The sequence below is a fragment of the Staurois parvus genome, unplaced genomic scaffold, assembly GCF_062004578.1.
Source record: "Staurois parvus isolate SC_StPar_1 unplaced genomic scaffold, SC_StPar_1.0 ptg000636l, whole genome shotgun sequence".
In the NCBI taxonomy this organism is placed as follows: Eukaryota; Metazoa; Chordata; class Amphibia; order Anura; family Ranidae; genus Staurois; species Staurois parvus.
The window spans coordinates 9,608,673-9,627,236 of record NW_028318432.1 but is presented as its reverse complement, the minus strand read 5'-3'; the positions used below and the strand labels follow the sequence as shown (position 1 = coordinate 9,627,236).

The window sequence follows — 18,564 nt, the reverse complement described above, 5'->3', positions numbered from 1 at the left end:
AGAGAAAAAGGAAGAAGGATTTCATTGTGTATATGCTGCTAATACCTCTCAGCCGGATCAAGCAGAAAATTGTGGTTGACATAACATGTCAGGAGATAAGCCCAGGCCTCACCGCTCACTCTTCACGGTGAGATGGTTACCCTCACAATGTGGAAAATAGGACTTCTGCAGCAGAATGGTGAGCTCTGATGCTGACATTCTTAGAGCTGGTTTGAAAGGGATCTGCTCTCAAGCTAAACACCTGTCATAGAAGAATTTGATGGAAGCCGCCATTATTAGGCCTCATGCACAATGGGGGTTTCTCAGCTCTTCTGAATTCATCTCTCCTGGCAGGAGAAAAGCAGCATTAACAATGTTCCCAAAGCTGTGTTTTTCAAACGAGTTTAGGCTCATTGAGGTGCGTCAGGTGTTTGGGCATTCAATCATTTCATTGGCCAGAATTTTAACTTATTCTGGTCTTTGAAATGAATGGGCGCTGAAGCCCTAAACATGCTTAGGTGTGTTTACATGTGTTTTGGCAGGTTCAGTGTTTTTCTGCTGAAATGCTTCTCTCTGAACGTGCAAGTGATTTTTTTTTCAGTTTTTTTTTTCTATAGACACACCTGTCGCTAAACACTTGTACAAGCTTATCTGTGCAAGGACCAGGACTCTTTTGTCAGGGGAAACGCAGTTCCGGCACTTCCAGCACTACATTTATGTAATGGTAAGGGGTGCTGTAGTGTGCTGGAGGGCCTATTGATGCAGGCTGCTGGGGGATAAGTTGTTGCTGGCAGGGATTTCTTATTGCTGGAATGGACTTGTTGTTACATTGTTGTTGCATTGTTGCTGGGGGATCAGTTGTTACTGTAGGGTGGTTGTTGGGGTCTTGGGGTCAGTTGTTGCTGAGAGGGATCTACTGATAAGGGAGGGTCTATCTCTGCTTGCTGCTGGAGGGTCTATTGATTCTGGCTACTGGAAGATCTATTGTTGCTGACAAGGGTCTATTGTTGCTGGGGTGGATCTATTGAATCTGGGGGGTATTTTGTTGCAGGAAATCCATAGTTGCTGGGGGGGGGGGGTCTATTGTTGCTGGCTGCAGAGGATCAATTTTACTGCTTTTCTTGTTGTCATTAACAAGTTCCATCCAAATTACTTGGCACTACAAATGGATACTTGGTTCTGTATCCTCTAAAAGGGGTGGTACTAGGAAGTGGGTAGCGGGTGGAACCAAGGGATGATGCTCAGAGGTGGCTAAAGGACGGAGACAAGGGGTGACTTAGAAGGGAGGATTTCCTGCACCTTTTCTCTGAGGAAAATAAAAACCCTGGTAAGGACACATAGGCTATCATGGAGGGGCTTGTACAGGCATAAAAAAGTCAAACGCCCTTAAAAGTGACGTTTTTGATGCCAGTGTACATAAGGTCTTAAACTTCATTCTATTTATGGGGTAGTCACTACATATACACTGGTAGTTAACAGTTGCCTTGATGACCCATAACCAGTATCCAGGTTGTAAATCATATACTGGCTGCCTGTGTCTGAATAGATATTGGATGCCATCAAAAGCTTCTAAGGTCTTTGGCTTGATGACAGACCGTCTAACGGACCAGTGAAACTTATGTTATCCACACATGTAAGAAAACATACATGCATTGGTTTGCAGTTTGCACTTTAGTTGCATGCTTGAAAGGTAAAAATGAGACCAGACTTTTGGGTAATAGGCTATATGTTACAATTATATTGTGTACATGACTTTATGTTTTACTAATGGAGCGTGGCAAGGTGAATGATGAGGAATAAATGATTAGCTGGCCATGCAAACAAACTCATACACCGTGAGTCATTCCCTGCTCCCATATGTAAACAGGGCTTAAATTACGTTACATAACATAAACTTGACTTTTTGTTGTATATGGTCCTAACAAGCTGATGTCTGCTGACATATTGTAAGGAAAAAAATTAAAACGAAATTAAATGTGAAAATATTTATTTTACCTAATGTTGTTTGCTCCTTGCCACACTGAATGACACGAGTGGTAAATTATTCTACGCTTAAAGTGTAGCTGAAATCATAAATACAATCCCTTTTTCCCCCTACCATTGTGCTGATGGATGTTGGCGAGATTAGTGAATGCTGGAGGATGCTGGTTGGAAATACTAGGGTTGTGCTGGCTGGCCAGCTAAAACATCTCTGGATCCCTATGTGAGGTCTATAATGTAAATTAGAGGGGGGGAGATTAAGGGGGGATATGATCAACATGTATAAATGCATCAGTGGTTCATATAGTGAACTCGGTGTAGAGCTATTCACCCTGAGGTCATCACAGAGGACAAGGGGGCACTCTTTACATCTGGAGGAAAAGAGATTGAATCTCCAAACACAGAAACATGGTTTCTTCACACTGAGAGCTGTGAAAATGGGGAATAGACTCACTCAAGGGTTGGTTCTGGCCAGCTCAGTGGATTGCTTTAAAAAAGGCCTGGATTCTTTCTTAGATACACAGAATATAACTGGATACTAACATTTATAGGTAAAGTTGGTCCAGGGAATATCCGATTGCCTCTCAGGGGATCAGGAAGGAATTTTTCCCCTGCAAGAGCAAATTGGATCATGCTTTGCTGGGTTTTTTTTGCCTTCCCCTGGATCAACTGTGGGTATAGGATTGTAACTTTTTTTTTTTTAATGGTTGAACTGGATGGACTTTTGTCTTTTTTCAGCCAGACTAACTAAGTAACTAAAATTACTTAGTTTATCAGGATTGTGAGATGATATGGGAAAGGGGACATTATTTATTATATGTAGTTACCATCCTATGAATTGCTAATATGATCAATAGTTTTTTTTTTATATTATAGAGCAATTATAACAAAACTTAGCCTCCTGCACATGGACATTTGCTTGATATGCGTAGCATATAATTCCCTGTGCTTTTCCACACCCGCAGAGCTATAGCTGGTGCATACAGGATGTCATACAAGTGAACTGCTGTATGCAGGCAAAGTTGTGTAAATGCTGATGCTTCAGTGCATTGGCATTTACCTGTGCCTGCACATGTGAAAAGCGAAGGGTGTGGGAAATAACGGCAAACGTCCATGTGCATGAGGCCTTTCAACTGTATATTCAAAAGACATAGGTGTCCGTTTATGACACAGAGAATAGCTGCGATTCAGAGGATCGCAGCTATTCTCTGGTCATTCACAGTTTATGACACTCAGGAGATCAACGGAGAACATGTTCAGCCCTTCACTGGAGATCTGTGTTCTCTCTCCAGATTCTCCAGCCCAGAGCTGGAGAATCGGAGGGACCGCAAACTAAGCAGCGATAATTTACCTCTGCTTAGTAAACTGATCTTTTACTGTAATCTTGCGAGATGATAGTAAAATCAGCCGTTTTCCAGTGTTTGTAGACCGTTCTCCAGCGTTTGTAGACCATTCTCCATTCGTTTGGAGAACTGATCTACACTGCTTCATAAACTGCATTCACAGGAGAACTGTGTTCTCTGAGAATGCCGGAGAATTGAGCAGAGATCATTTACAGCTGGTTCATAAACGGACACCTAAGCCCAGAGATGATTGTATTTCGTTCAACAAGCACACTGAAGAAAAAAACTGACTTGATTCCCCCATCCACACAGTATATAGATGGGGGAATCCTCCCTGCTGAGCTAATGTATTCTGAAAGTCGGGAGACTTCCCCACTGTCAGAATACACTGATCAGCGCTGCCAGCTGTACCCGACAATACTGATCGAGTGTCACAAATTTGACAGGGTTGATTGGTGGATTACAACCTCCCTGTACGTCTGATCCCTGCTGAACTGGCTGAATTTCGATCCATGTACGGCTGACCTAAATGGGAACAAATAAAAGAAGTTCATTATTAGAGTCTACATACACAATGGGGGAGATACAGTTGTGACCAAAATTATTCAACCCCCAATGCTGTAAAGGGGTTTAGGGACTATAGTGTACATTTGGAATTGTATTCAGAATCAAATCCTACAAGGACGTTGTAACTACCCAAATGCAACTAAAATGACATCAATTGTTTATGTAATACAGTAGTAAATGGTTCTTATGTGGTTTCTTCATTGCCACAATTATTCAACCCCTTAAAGACTACCACTCTGAAGAACAGAGGTTCATACAGGTGCTTTCCATCAGGTATTGAAAACACCTGTGGATGTCACCGAGCAGCAATCAAGCATAATAAGCACCAATTAGGCAGCTTTAAAATGACTGTGATACTCAGCTCCTTCTAGACATTTACTGGTGTGGTTACAAACATGGTGAAGGCAAGAGAATGGTCCAGGAAGACAAGAGAAGAGGTGATTTCTCTTCACAGGAAGGGCAATGGCTATAAGAAGATTGCAAAGATGTTAAACATACCAAGAGACACCTTAGGAAGCATCATTCGCAAATTCAAGGCAAAGGGCACTGTTGAAACGCTACCTGGTCGTGGCAGAAAGAAGATGCTGACTTCGACTGCTGTGCGCTACCTGAAGCGTAGAGTGGAGAGAAGTCCCCGTGTGACTGCTGAGGAACTGAGAAAAGATTTGTCAGATGTGGGTACAGAAGTTTCAGCCCAGACAATAAGACGCACACTGCGTAATGAAGGCCTCCGTGCCAGAACTCCCAGGCGTACCCCCTTGCTGTCTCCAAAGAATAAGAAGAGTCGACTGCAGTATGCCAAAAGCCATGTGGACAAACCACAAAAGTTGTGGGATAGTGTTCTGTGGACTGATGAAACAAAATTAGAACTGTTTGGGCCCATGGATCAACGCTATGTTTGGAGGAGGAAGAACAAGGCCTATGATGAAAAGAACACCTTGCCTACTGTGAAGCATGGTGGAGGGTCAATCATGCTTTGGGGCTGTTTTGCTTCTGCAGGTACAGGGAAGCTTCAGCGTGTGCAAGGTACCATGAATTCTCTTCAGTACCAGGAGATATTGGATGGAAACGTGATGCAGTCCGTCACACACCTGAGGCTTGGGAGACGTTGGACCTTTCAACAGGACAATGATCCCAAGCATACCTCCAAGTCCACTAGAGCATGGTTGCAGAGGAAAGGCTGGAACATTTTGGAGTGGCCATCGCAGTCACCAGACTTAAATCCGATTGAGAACCTCTGGTGGGACTTAAAGAAAGCAGTTGCAGTGCGCAAGCCTAAGAATGTGACTGAACTGGAGGCCTTTGCCCATGAAGAATGGGCGAAGATACCCGTAGATCGCTGCAAGACACTTGTGTCAAGCTATGCTTCACGTTTAAAAGCTGTTATAACTGTAAAAGGATGCTGTACTAAGTACTAAGATTGAATGTCACTTGGGGGTTGAATAAAACTGATAATGCTGTGAGCACAGAAAAGACATTTGTGGTTATTTCATTATAACTGTTATGTTATATTTGTCTGACCTACAAGTGCCTCTTTAATGTAAATGTAAGCAAGATGACTGAATGATCAAAAGCAATGTCAAACTGGCCAAAACACTCAATTTCAGTGGGGGTTGAATAATTTTGGTCACAACTGTATACTAAACTGGAGCACTCAGAATCTGGTGCAATTGTGCATGGTAGCCAATACATTTCTAATAGCTTGTTCCATTATGCTTTGAGCTGCACCAGATTTTGCACTATGCAGTTTTAGTAAATAACCCCATTTAGATTGTAAGCTCCATGAGCAGGGCCCTCCTATTCCTTCTGTATTGAACTGGATTGTAGTTGTACTGTCCCCCTGTATATTGTAAAGTGTGGCATAAACTGTTGGCGCTATATAAATCCTGTATAATAACAGTAATAATAAGTCCCATTATCAGCAGCCTGGGAGGCATCTGTGTCCTTATCTACAACCTAGGATTTATCTCTGCATGCACTTCTCCACATATCCTCTTCTGTCCTGCAGCATTAGATGTTCTAATTTCTACTGACACACAGATCGTAGACAACAGAAACACCACATGAAAAAATTTAGAAGCAACACAAAGATCCCAGCTGCAAATGTGATGTGTTTCTTGTTTATTGGTACCATGTGTGATATATAAAAAAATTGTGTCAATGAGCACTTTGATATGTGCATTTTCAAAGTAACATAAAGCAGATCAGTTCCAAAGAAACCTAATTGTTGGTGCTTAAATTGCAGGTACATTTGTCAAAAATAATATGGAAACAGGGTCAGCAGTCACTGGTTGAACGAATGAATGAATGAAGGGTTCATAAATATTTTTATCTTGAGGAGCAGCCTGAGCCCTCAGACATTTTACAATGGCATTTTGGACTATCTTCCAACCCCTTTCTTCATTTCTTGCATGTACTGTATGCGTGTTCTCTAGCCATAGTGTCACCCATTCACAGTTTATCTCTGAAAAGAAGCCTACAGACTCTGATAATGATGCCTACAGTGTGGTTTCTCTGCAAGGGCAGCTGACCAATTTGTTTCCACACTTCACCACATCACCATTCATTTGTCTATATGCACTCCAGCTGCACTGGCATTCCCAATTCCATTGGCATCCTTATATTCCCAGCTGAAACTAGCTTCCCCCATGACTTGTACAGGCCTTAAAAGATTGAAAATGATTATGAATTTTATATTCTTTGCTCAGTCTACAGTATAGGATGGACAGCGTGGGTAAAGCACAAAGCTCTAACACACTTTATATAATTTCATGGTGGACGTCATCATGGTACATTTCATGCGTAACCTCGGTTGCTCTCCTTTTACTTGTTCCAAGTTACATAATTACATTTCCATGATCCTCAATGACTTGCAGCTGTGGAAAAGAGGATTCAGATGCTTGACCAAGCAAATCAACATTTGAACCCTCGCTTGATCCTAGGTCTGTGTTCCCCACAGTCTGTAACCAGATAGCAAGCAGAATGCTTTCTAGTGGTATACTTGTTTTAGATTAGTCATTTTACTAATATGAACGTCCTGGTAGGTCCTACTTGGTGGCATTTTTTTTTATGTCTAGCTACCTTTTTTTAAAGTACATGTAGTATGTTGTAGAAACAGCTATATCATCTTTTAAAGTTTAAATAGCCAAAAAGATTTTGAAATGTTTTTAAAAGTTTGTTGGATTTTTTTAAAAATGTGTGCTTTATTAATGGAAACTTCCAATCACATCTAATACTTTTGTTGTAAATGGGCAGTGGTGGGTTGAATCAATTGCTTGTTTCTTCTCAGAGACACCAGAGAAGAGATGTTTCAGCAGTGGTCTGTGTCTCTGTCCTTCATTGCAATAACAACGTCACATCCAGGTGCCAGAATCCCCAATCCATAGGATATCTAGTAGGGTGTCACCTTTATTCTATGAATACATACGCTAAGGGTAGTGAGATCTCACTTTCTTCACAAATCTTTTGGCTGGGCAGGACAGCCATCTAAATTTAATGTGTTTTCAATACCGTAAATGCAATAGCATACAGATGGACATTTTAAACAATTGTACACTTCCAACCTTGTGGCAACAACTTGAGGAAGACCCTTTCTGTTCCAGTATAACTGTGCCTATGTTCACAAAACCAGCTCCATGAAGACAAGGTCTTCTCATCCAACATCAGTACCTGACCTCAAAAATATGCCTCTGTGCACAAAGCCAGCCCATAAAGATATGATTCTACTAATTTTTTCTGCAGAGACTCTAGCGCCTTGACCTCCATTCTTCTCTATTGAGTGGCAGTTGTAAATGGACATGTATCAATTTACGTCCACCTACATTCAATCCAATCTGGTCCGGCAAAAATAGACAATCTTTTCCCCTTCCATCCAGCGGATTGGATGGTAGTAAATTGTAAATGGATAGGCGGTCCATTTACATCTGGCCGCTCATAGAGGAGAGCAGCTGTATCTCTGTCTGCTCTGCATAAGTTGATTTGACCCAGACCTATCATCCGCTTCCTCAGTGGGGTTCAGCAGGCAGATCCCCTGTTGAGCAAGCGTATTGCAGGCAGACATTTGTGTGAATGGGGTCTTAGATTTATTCATTAGAAACACACTGGAAATGCTGATTTTATCGGGTGATTCGTAACAAGGCTCATTGTAACTGAAATGTGCAGGTTTATTAATGCATTATCATAGTTAACCTTTCATACAAGAAGTTCCCTTTTTGTGCTACAAGATGGAGCTTTGTGGATTCTGTATCAACTTCAGTCAAGAGCATTGCACTATGGAAGTTGTGGTCCCAACCAGAAGGTACTCCATTATTATCCAGACCAGCAATAAGCAAACTACGGCCCGCAGGCCGTATACGGCCCGGCGGACCTTTTAATCTGGCCCGTGGAGCGTGATACTGTCAGGATGGCTGTCAGGATGTGTGTAGGCGGGGCAGCGTGAAGAACGTGAGGGGAGCTAGGCTCCTCTCACAGTCCGCCCTGAAGACCGGTGTAGAATGAAAATCTGTCTCCTATGAGGATCTGTCCCCCTCGACGTATCTGCGCATGTGCCGGAGATCGCCGATCGGCTGCTAATGCCTGAAACTGGCACATGCGCAGATACGTCAAGGGGGACAGATCCTCATAGGAGAAAGATTTTCATGCTACACCGGAACGGCGCGGGAACACGGCGAGAGGAAAGCGCGGAGCAAAGGTAAGTGAATTGACACAGGGGGGACTTGGGGACTTAATATGGGGGATGAATTAATATGGGGAATGAATTACTATATGGGGGATGAATTACTATAGGGGGGATGAATTACTATATGGGGGATGAATTACTATGGGGGATGAATTACTATATGGGGGATGAATTACTATGGGGGATTAATTACTATATGGGGGATGAATTACTATGGGGGATGAATTACTATATGGGGGATGAATTACTATGGGGGATGAATTACTATATGGGGGATGAATTACTATATGGGGGATGAATTACTATGGGGGATGAATTACTATATGGGGGATGAATTACTATATGGGGGATGAATTACTATGGGGGATGAATTACTATATGGGGGATTAATTACTATGCTTACTATGGGGGAATATTACTATACTTACTATGGATGACACATACACATCATTCGTCTACTCTTGGTCCGGCCCCCGGGTCCAATATATGAACCCATTGCGGCCCTCAAGTCAAAAAGTTTGCCCACCCCTGATCCAGACCAAGGAAACTATAAAATCCAGTGTGCTTTAATGCAGGTGGGGGCCATATAAATTAGAAAGCCCAAAAAAACACAGGGCAGTCCGGAAAAGAGACACTGGTGTGGGACGGGAAGGTCGTCTCTGGGAGAGATACAAGGACGAAGATACAGGAAAAAACTGTGCATTACATTAGAGATAGTGTCTGTCAGCTCTGGAGAATTGAAAAAGCTGCTGCACTCTGCCAAATGCAGCCTGTGTCTGTGCCGTTGTCTGCTGGAGCCGGATGATCATCCTGAGGCCTAGTACCAAAGTCTCCAGAGATCCAGACCTGCTGATTTCTGCTATGACGCTGACAAGCCTAGTTATAATTGCCACTGAATCGCACAATTTCCGCTGTCTGATTGCTGCAGAAATCTACCTGGAATCATCCTCATCTTAAGGGGGCCCCCGTTCATCACTGAATGAGACCTGTGGAGTTGGTGAATGGAATATTAACTCTTTGTGATATATTGACTGACTTATGAAATCTATTGAAAGCCATATTGCACTATTCCTCTTAAAGGCACCACCTATTATCCATTGACGTTCTGCAACAGTCCTGCTGTTACCCTGAATATGTGAGATATATTACTATTATTATTATTGTACAGGATTTATAAAGCACCAACAGTTTGCTCAGCGCTTTACAATATAACAGGAGACAATACAGCAACAATACAGTTCAATACAAAAGGGAAAGGAGGGCCTGATCCTTGGAGCTTACAATCTAGGAGATATCTAATATTATACTTCTGATAGTTAGACCTTTTCTGGACATTTCCCCACTTAGTGCTCATAGGAAATTAGTGTCTCACAAGCAGTTTCCTTGTTGCAGAAATTATTCTCTCTAGTGCGCCAATGCCTTCAAGAGCTCCAATGTGTCCACCTGAAGACTTACTTGTGTTACAGTACCTGTTATCCTGCATAGTCAAGAGTTTACAGTTACCTTGCAGCTATTGCATTATAGTCTAGGCTCTAGCCTCCTCACTGTAAGTGACTCTAGGCAACTTAACTATTATTCTATTGATATGAAGTTCACCGTCGGCCTTTGTTGCTCATTTCCAGTGGAGAAAGCGACAGTTTATGCTGACCTTACCAGAACCTAAGGTAGCACTCCTACTAAATTGTTTGAAATTTTAAACTATATATGTCAAAAAGTGTTCTGCATTGTAATCTTCTGTCATTTTTGAATACTTATATTCTCAGTTTGTTTTGTCATTATACTCCAAAGTCTTGAGTCTTATTTCAGGGTGACTATGAGTAACTAGCCAAAAGCTATCAGTCTGTGTCTATTGAGGTGTCAGATGTGTAGAGGTCAAAGTAAGAATAGAGGACCCAATACAGCCAGCAGCTTCTGCAGGGGTGACGCTACATAAATGATAACTGAAGAACAAGGATATGCTTTTGTTTTACTAACTTTTGAATCGATTCTACAAAAAAATGCCTCTCTTTTAGATATATAAATACAGTATACAAAACCTGTTTAGAATCAAAAAAGTTAAATTTGTTTTCTACTGCTGAACGTTGCATTATGTTCTACCATAAATTTTAAAATAATGACTTAAGGTGTAACTGTAAAACAGTGAGCTAATAATCTTTATAAAAGACTGTGCAGGGAACTTGATCTTTGAGCTACAGGCTTCTGGGTGGTACATGAATATTCCAGAGCAGAAGCTTTGCTGAGGATTAAGACATCAGCTGTAAGGGACAAGAATGTGGAACAGCCATAGAAAGAAAAATATTTAGACAGTTGCAATTATGCAGTTACACTCTCATTACAATGCTTTCCACTACTGTTTATATTGTACTGGAAAGAAGCCTAGCATGAAAATAAAGACAAATACTAGTACCACAAGAGAAGTAACCCCATGAGATGTGGATCTAATCATTTCTAATGGTTTGTATAATACACATTTCATGGTTTCATTTCTAATAATCTCCATAATTATTTGACCATTTAATTCACTGCTTCTTAGCAGAAGTCAGTTTTTACTGACTTCAATTAAACAGTAAGCTGGTTCTCACAACACGACTGGAAATACTGTGTACACAATCTCTTAGTAGATTTCTGTACATACTCACCTCTCCTTTGCTCCAGTCAGCCACCAAAATTAAAGAGAAGTACCTGTTAATATATGAAGGATCATGTGACTCTCTTCCCTTTCTTCCACATGACACCATGTCGACAGGGCTTACTGCGCCCAAGTTGAGACCCAGAGAGAGCGCATGCTAGTGCCCCCCATAGGCAGGCTGAAGCTGCCGAACAACACAAGGCTGGCATTTAAGGCAGCACTCCAACTTATAAATGATGTTTCTCCACAAGTATTCATAATTAACTCCTTGTAATCCATGGTTCCTCTTCTGTACACTTTACATTGTTCAATCCACATGTCAGTTCCTCATTACACTCTCTGCACTCGAGATAACAGTTCTTTAATACACTTCATAACTCTCTTTAGTTGTGCAGCATTTCTGAGTCAGTACCACTGAGCTTGTACCGGACTCCAGCAGTCCAGTAACCAGTCCCAGTGACATTGATTTGTATGTTTCCCAGAGGAAGCTGAACTCTTGTACTTCTTCTCGCGGCCTCATTCCAACTCCTGTGACTCCCAGGCTAGGTCCCTAGGATGCTCCATGATGCAATTTTGGACCCAGTATTGGGGTTCAGATTGCTAGGGATGGAGCCTAAGCACACAAGCTCCTTCGCTACCAGGGCCTTCCATCACCTTTGTTCAGTCACCACTTCCCGACTGGCTGGTCATTAGCAACTGTAATATAGCCTTCTCCGAACAGCTTCACTGCACATTAGACCTTTGTACTGTATCTTCTCTAGTCCCCTAACTAAGCCTTGTTCTTTGTGACAGGCCATACATGCATTGCACCCATTTAAGTATGTCCTCAAATAACTTCAGACTAGGCCAAATTGACTATATGTAAACATTCTCTACTGAAGATATTTAAGTGTAATAAATTAAGTCAACACACTTCAATATACATTCCTGTACTTGATCTCCTAAGTGACTTTTAGTAAGTATCCCTACATTCCCCTTTGAGGTGGTCATACTTTGAATAGGTGATTGAGTCCATTAGCCTTTGGTAAGCAAAAATCCATACCTTGGAATGCTGAATGGACTCCCACAAGGGGTGGTCCAGTGAAACAGTTCACATTTTAGCAGCATCTTGTTCCTTTAAGTGAGGCGACCCAGGAACAAAACTTTGGCTGTCTTACTGATTAGAGCACCCTCGAGAGGTGGTTCCCTTTACTTTTTATATATTTGCTCTGGTAGAGGTCCCCCAAAAGCATGGTAAAACCTGACCAGCAGTGTTAATCCTTACCTCCAAGGGAGTACCACCTCAGCCAGACAAACATAAGTTAGCACTGCAAATATACTCACATTAGGATATTCAGTTACACAAAAAAATGTAAACAAAAAACCAAAACTACGATTAAAACATATGAAATACACACAACACAGAAAACCCCCTTGGAAGCACCTGTGTACAACTACGTTTGGTGATCAACCATCATGCAACCCTTGTTGTCACACAGAGCAGATAGGCAGTCAACCTATCAACCGATCGACCTGGAGCACTTTCTGTCTCTGATTTTGACAGGGGAGCACAGAAAAGGCATATGCAGCTGGAGAGGGCAGCCCTGCATGGGAAAACATAGTCCTTCCTCTGGTATGATCAAACTACTTCTACATTAGGAACTTTATAGGTACCATATGAAAACAGTTAAATAAGCCATATAAAATATTTTGTTCATTTTATTAAACTCTATATTAAAATGCCAAATGTGTCAATTCTACCTCTTGAACCAAAGCGCACAATTAAACATTATTCACCACCTCTAAGCCCGGTTTCTACCAAGTTATGTTAACTCATGTGATACATGTTTTCTATTGTCATCACTTGATTAGCTAAAAACATTTTTACGCATGTCAGTATTTTAGACTGCATTAACAGGTAAACATGCTGAGATGTTTTTCAGATTTGAGCTACAACTTGATGCATTACGTTAGTAAGAGCAGCAACTTCTACAGGTGGTACATATCTAAAATAATATAAAGGACAATAACTCAAAGTATTTAATGCATCTCAATGAATAATTCTGGCTGGTTTAAAAATGTAATGGTTTTGCAATTTTCAATAATACTTTGCAGAATTTTTAACAAAGACACCTTAAATATTGTGATCTACTGTCTTTTATGCTATAATAAAATATGTTGGGGACAAAGATCTATATATACTGTACATATTAGGTACAAACTACTTCTACAACATAACCATATGTGGCCTCATTAACCCACCTTTGATAAGTCTTAAACATTTTATAGTTAGCTCAGCTAAAAGTTAGTCATACCCCAAAAGCTAATAGTTACTTTTGGATCCTTTATCTCAACATGAACCCTTACGCTAAACATTAACCTTGATTATCAACCGAAACCAGAAACCTAGCCCTTAATCTGAGCCAAAATGTTACCCCTAACCTGAACCTAAAACTAACCAAAACCTCAGGTGAAATGTATATTGTGTGTAAGTGATAAATACTATACTATGACAACGAAACAAGCAGCAGTGATACTATCATGCCAAAAATATCTTGTCTTAACATTTGGCTCCTACTTACAGTATGCAAAATTATCTCTACGCCAACATCAAGTGATCCATCTTTCATACTGTTTATTTGCCTTGTATGTGTTTGATTTTATCGCTTTCTTGTCAAAATTCCTTACTATACAGGCCTAAACACAACACGTGGCATTAATCATAAGCAGACACTTGTTTATTTAGTCTTCCTGGCTTAGTTTATTGTTGCTTTAGATTCAGCATACTTATATTTTAAATTATTTTTTCTATTAATGAGACATCAAACTGCAGCATAACTTTGCTGAAATAGTGGCATTTCTCCACTCTGTGGACAGATAGCACTTTTGGGGAAATTTATATGTAATGGTGTTCTGGGGAGGAGGAAGCATGTAAGATGACCACTAGCTTGTAGCCAATACATGCTGAATGATTTAGCAGCACCTAGGTAACATGACATTTTGAACTAAGTGGGAGTTCTTACATTTAATGACCTGATGTTCTTAGCACTATAGTGCTTCCATTTAAAGGAGTCTTGTCAAAACAAGAGTGACTACCCCGTAAGACATTCTGGTCTAAGGATAGATCATATTTACTTACCCTTGTAGGTAAGTAGGTCTACACTTGAAGGTAGTGTTCAAAGCATTACTTAAACGTGGCAGGACAGGAGGACAAAGGCAGTGGATCACCTAAAAATGCACACAGGGCTCCTATAGTTATTTAGCTAGAAGTCATTGGGTGGGTCACAGGCAATATCTAGAATCCAAAAATCATATTGGATGTAGGCACGTTTTGGCCTAAAATTGCCTGTCTGATTCCTTTGACAATGTCACACATGGAGTAACTTTCAGCTGGTTCATCAAGAATTGGCCAAAATTCACATAGTGTGGCCAGTTTTAGGAACATATGGACACCATGTAAACATTCTGTCCATAGAGAGGGGTGATATCCTCCAGGGCTAATATCCAGTCCTGGGGCCTCAATCCAGGCACGCAGTCTATCCATAAGGGAAAACTCTCTCCACCAAAGCTTCTCCCTAAGGAAGGAAAGCTAACAGAAGACTTCATCTCCCAAGATCAGAGGCCTGGGAAAATACCAGTGCATTGCCTCCCTGTTTTGCCAAAGTTGCCCATCCCTAACACTCAGGAGCCTCCTCAAGAGAGTGACTGGCTCTACAAGACAAACTGCAAAAATGGGGGCAAAACATAACACAGCAAAGCAAAGCTACAAAGCAGCTACAGGTACCCAGCACTGATCTACAACTTCTCTATCCCAGCACAATTTTCCATAGTGGTAAGTCTCTAGCAAGCTTGCACTACAGGGCTGGTACTCCAGATTTAAAGCAGATCTTCACTGATGCACTAGGCACCATTACATTCCCCTATCAGGAATGGGCTCAGCACAGGTGGTGCTGGGGCTCACCTGCCTTGTGGGCTGCAGTACCAGTGCTGGCCAGCGGGTGCTCTCAGCAGCCAGAATCTCACTACTGCAATCAAGCCATCACCTGAGGCTGATTGCAGGCCGGGTTTTTAAGCAATGGCCAGGCCTGCAGTCAGTGCCTTGGTGTTTGTTCCCATTAGCCCCTGTACCTGCATCCTGTCTGATATTCCTGCCTGATATTTCTGCCTGATCTGGACTCTGCTAGAACTCTGCCTGCACCGACCCCGGCTATTCCTGACCACTCTCCTGCCTGCTCCTTTGTACCTTATCTGCCCGATAGTTACCGACCCGGCCTGCCTGACTACATTTGTGTTCCCGCACATACTGGGATCTGTTGGAGGTTTGGTTCTTGCACTGTGTGTTTGGGTGTACTGTGTAGCTTTTAATAAATTATATTGTTTTACACCATACTTGAAGCCTGCATTTCCCTGTGTCAGTCCACACATCTCTGGTCATACCTGGAGCCCTGACACCTCCCTTTCCCCCCACAATCAAAAAGGCCAAAAACAATTATTTTTGGTTTATTTTCTTTTTTTCCCCTTATTTTCACTCCAGCCCACCTTCTGGCCATCATTCTCACCTAGGCAAGAATAGCATATTTTTCACTCTGAAGCCTTCTGGGATATGTACTGTACACAGGGCTGCTGATATAGGGGTAGCACAAGTCCTCCTATACTGGGCCCAGGCCAGTAGGGGGGCACAGGCAGCAGGGGAATCAGATATGGGCAGGTGAGGTGGTGATCGGTAAAGCGCGGGGGACAGTTAGAGGAACTGATCTCTTGGGTGTCTCTCCCTGCAGCAGCTAAAAGCTGTTTTCTCCTTCTCTTTCTCCCATTGGCTTGTAGCTTCTGCAGTGAGGGAATTAGTTCCTGTAATCCTGTAATTACAGCAAATCGGTTCCTGTAATTACCCCCCCTTCCCACCAATCACTTTCCCTGTCCAAGATTTGATTCCCCCTGCTGCCTGCTAATAATGTTTTTAGTGTATTCCTAATGAAAATATTATTTTAATATTTTTTTGGGGTGGCCCTATATGGCCCTGATTTCTAACAGCAGCCCTGACTGTACATCACATATCCTGGGATACTTTAGGTTTCATACAATGGTTGAAGAAGGGAGGACCTGGTGGCCCATCATCAGGGGGCTGACTGCTTGAACCAGAAAAAATACAGCTGACTCGCAATGACGTCGGAAAGAAAAATAGCGGCACGAGACCTGGCATGTGTTAGCAGTGTGCCAGATCATAGGTGGGAAACACTGGGATTGCTGGGAAGGAAAGTATGTGAATTGTGCATAACACAAGTAGAAAAGGTAAGAGGGAAAAAAAAACCACATGTTCGAGTGGGGTGAAATTCCTGTTTAAAGCCCCTCCCCCACATTTGGCATCTCATGTTTTGGGAGGGGGAGCGGGTACCTAGTTTTGACAGTAACCTGCTCCCACTTCCACTCAGATTGCAATCTGAGTGGAAGTTTGCCCCCTCATATTGCAATCTGAGTGGAAGTTTGCCCCCTCATTTACCCACAGCCTTCTGCAACATATAGCAGGTCCCAGAAGACTATGGGACCAGTCACAAAGCGCAGCACAGCTTGCACATGCAAAGTAGGAAGCTGGCTGTGGTGCCTCAAGTTGTCACAGTTGGCTTCCCATACAAAATATGCCGATGCTGGAAAGCTGAGTGAAGAACTGCTTTAATTCCAATCAAGGCCACTAATGACACCATAAACACAGCCTTTGTGTATTCTCCTTTCCTTTCTGCAGGATTTCTCTAGGTGTTCTGCTGTCCACTAACAACCTCAAGAATACAGTTACATTAACTAGATTCCATTTAAATTGACTTGCTGTACATCCATGACTGTGAAAAAGGACAATAAACTGTAAGCTTCTTCGGTCACAGAGACTGATGTTAATAAGTGTTTTGTAAATTGCCTAGAGGAGAGAGAGGCAGAAACACAACCACAGCACAGAGGTCTAAGAGACCTGCAGTGCCTGGAAGTACAGCAGGAGTTATACTAATTTAGAGAAGAAAGTATACATGATGGGAGGTGACTTTTCAGGCAAAGGAGTGCATAACAACTTTAACCATGGTAAGTTTATTGTACCTGGAACTGGACTTAAATTTAGGCCACACTGCCATCTGAAAGTAAAATATTACGTTTTGGTACACTGACCCTTTAAAGTAACATAGCTTAAATACTGTGCACATATGGGATAAACAGCACATGACCACCAAAGATTTAAAGAGGAAGAAAGACAAGATACATAGTACTCAGAGATAGATCGCTATATGGAAGAGGCAGTGGTAAATGATTGCTCATGACTGAATACTGATTTCAGTTACTATTTTAACACATTGGAAAAAAGGGAAATTCACCAAATATACTATAAATAATTGTAAGTCTGTCTCAGCCAAACAGAAAACAGAATGCTTATCTTGCATTGTCTTTCCCTGTGCCAGTTTTTCTAAGATTAACACTTTTTTTTTGCGTTCAGCTGTGTTGAGCACCTGATCAGAAACATTGCAGAACTGCCAATGTTCGGAGTATTCCCAGCATGTCATTGATTCTTCACAGTTGGTGGCCACTTTTCCATAATTGTAGCATTCCCCATTTGCTCATCACAAGGAGAAATACTACACAGTATTTCTCCTTTAGCCAAACTGAGTTAAAGAGCCCCATACATCTGTGTATGAAAGGTCACATCTTCATGTAAATGTATGCAACATATGCTACAGTGTAAGAAACTGGGTTAGAATTAGCATTTCATTACTCCAACATCTCAATGTGAAGTTCATTATCTTTGCTTTCACATCAACAGGATCTCCAGTATTGGCAATGTGCAATGAACATTTATTTCTGTTGTCAATCTGGCCATTAAAGTAAACTTCAGTTAACACTGAAAGTTAAAGTCCAACTCCAATATTATGAGTTTAAAAAAAAAATGCTGTTACTTGTTTCCTGATATTTTTCTACATCAACCCAAGGCTTCACTGGAGGGCCATGAGCATTATTGGGCTTCAGTAGGATGATGCAAAAATTATTTGTTGTGTCTATATTTGCATTATAAGATACTGTAATAAGCAAAGTATATACCGGTACCTCGAAGAAGTGTGAGTTGGCATTAAATATATAACGCTGATTGTACAGAAGAATATCCATTATTGAATCATAAGATTATGGCATGTTATAAAGTCAACTGAGCATAGTAGGGTCATAACTCAGATTATCAATTCATAGATTATCATGTATTGTATTTCCAGTGTGATCTATTTAAAAAAATATATTTCACCCACTGATAAAATGGAAATTCAACCATTGACCTCTGTAACTGCATACACTGTGGAACAATTCATCCTGAAAGTTCACAGAAGGACTGAGGCCATTCAAGTTTTTCTCTCAACAATGTTGCTTCCCCTGCTCTCCTCCTTGCAACT

General features: G+C 41.5%; 1 protein-coding gene across 1 annotated transcript in view; it reads right to left on the bottom strand.

The window, feature by feature from the left end:
• Positions 1-18,564, bottom strand: part of APBB1IP (amyloid beta precursor protein binding family B member 1 interacting protein) — a 153,525-nt gene that overhangs the window by 54,139 nt on the left and 80,822 nt on the right. The window lies entirely within an intron of this gene.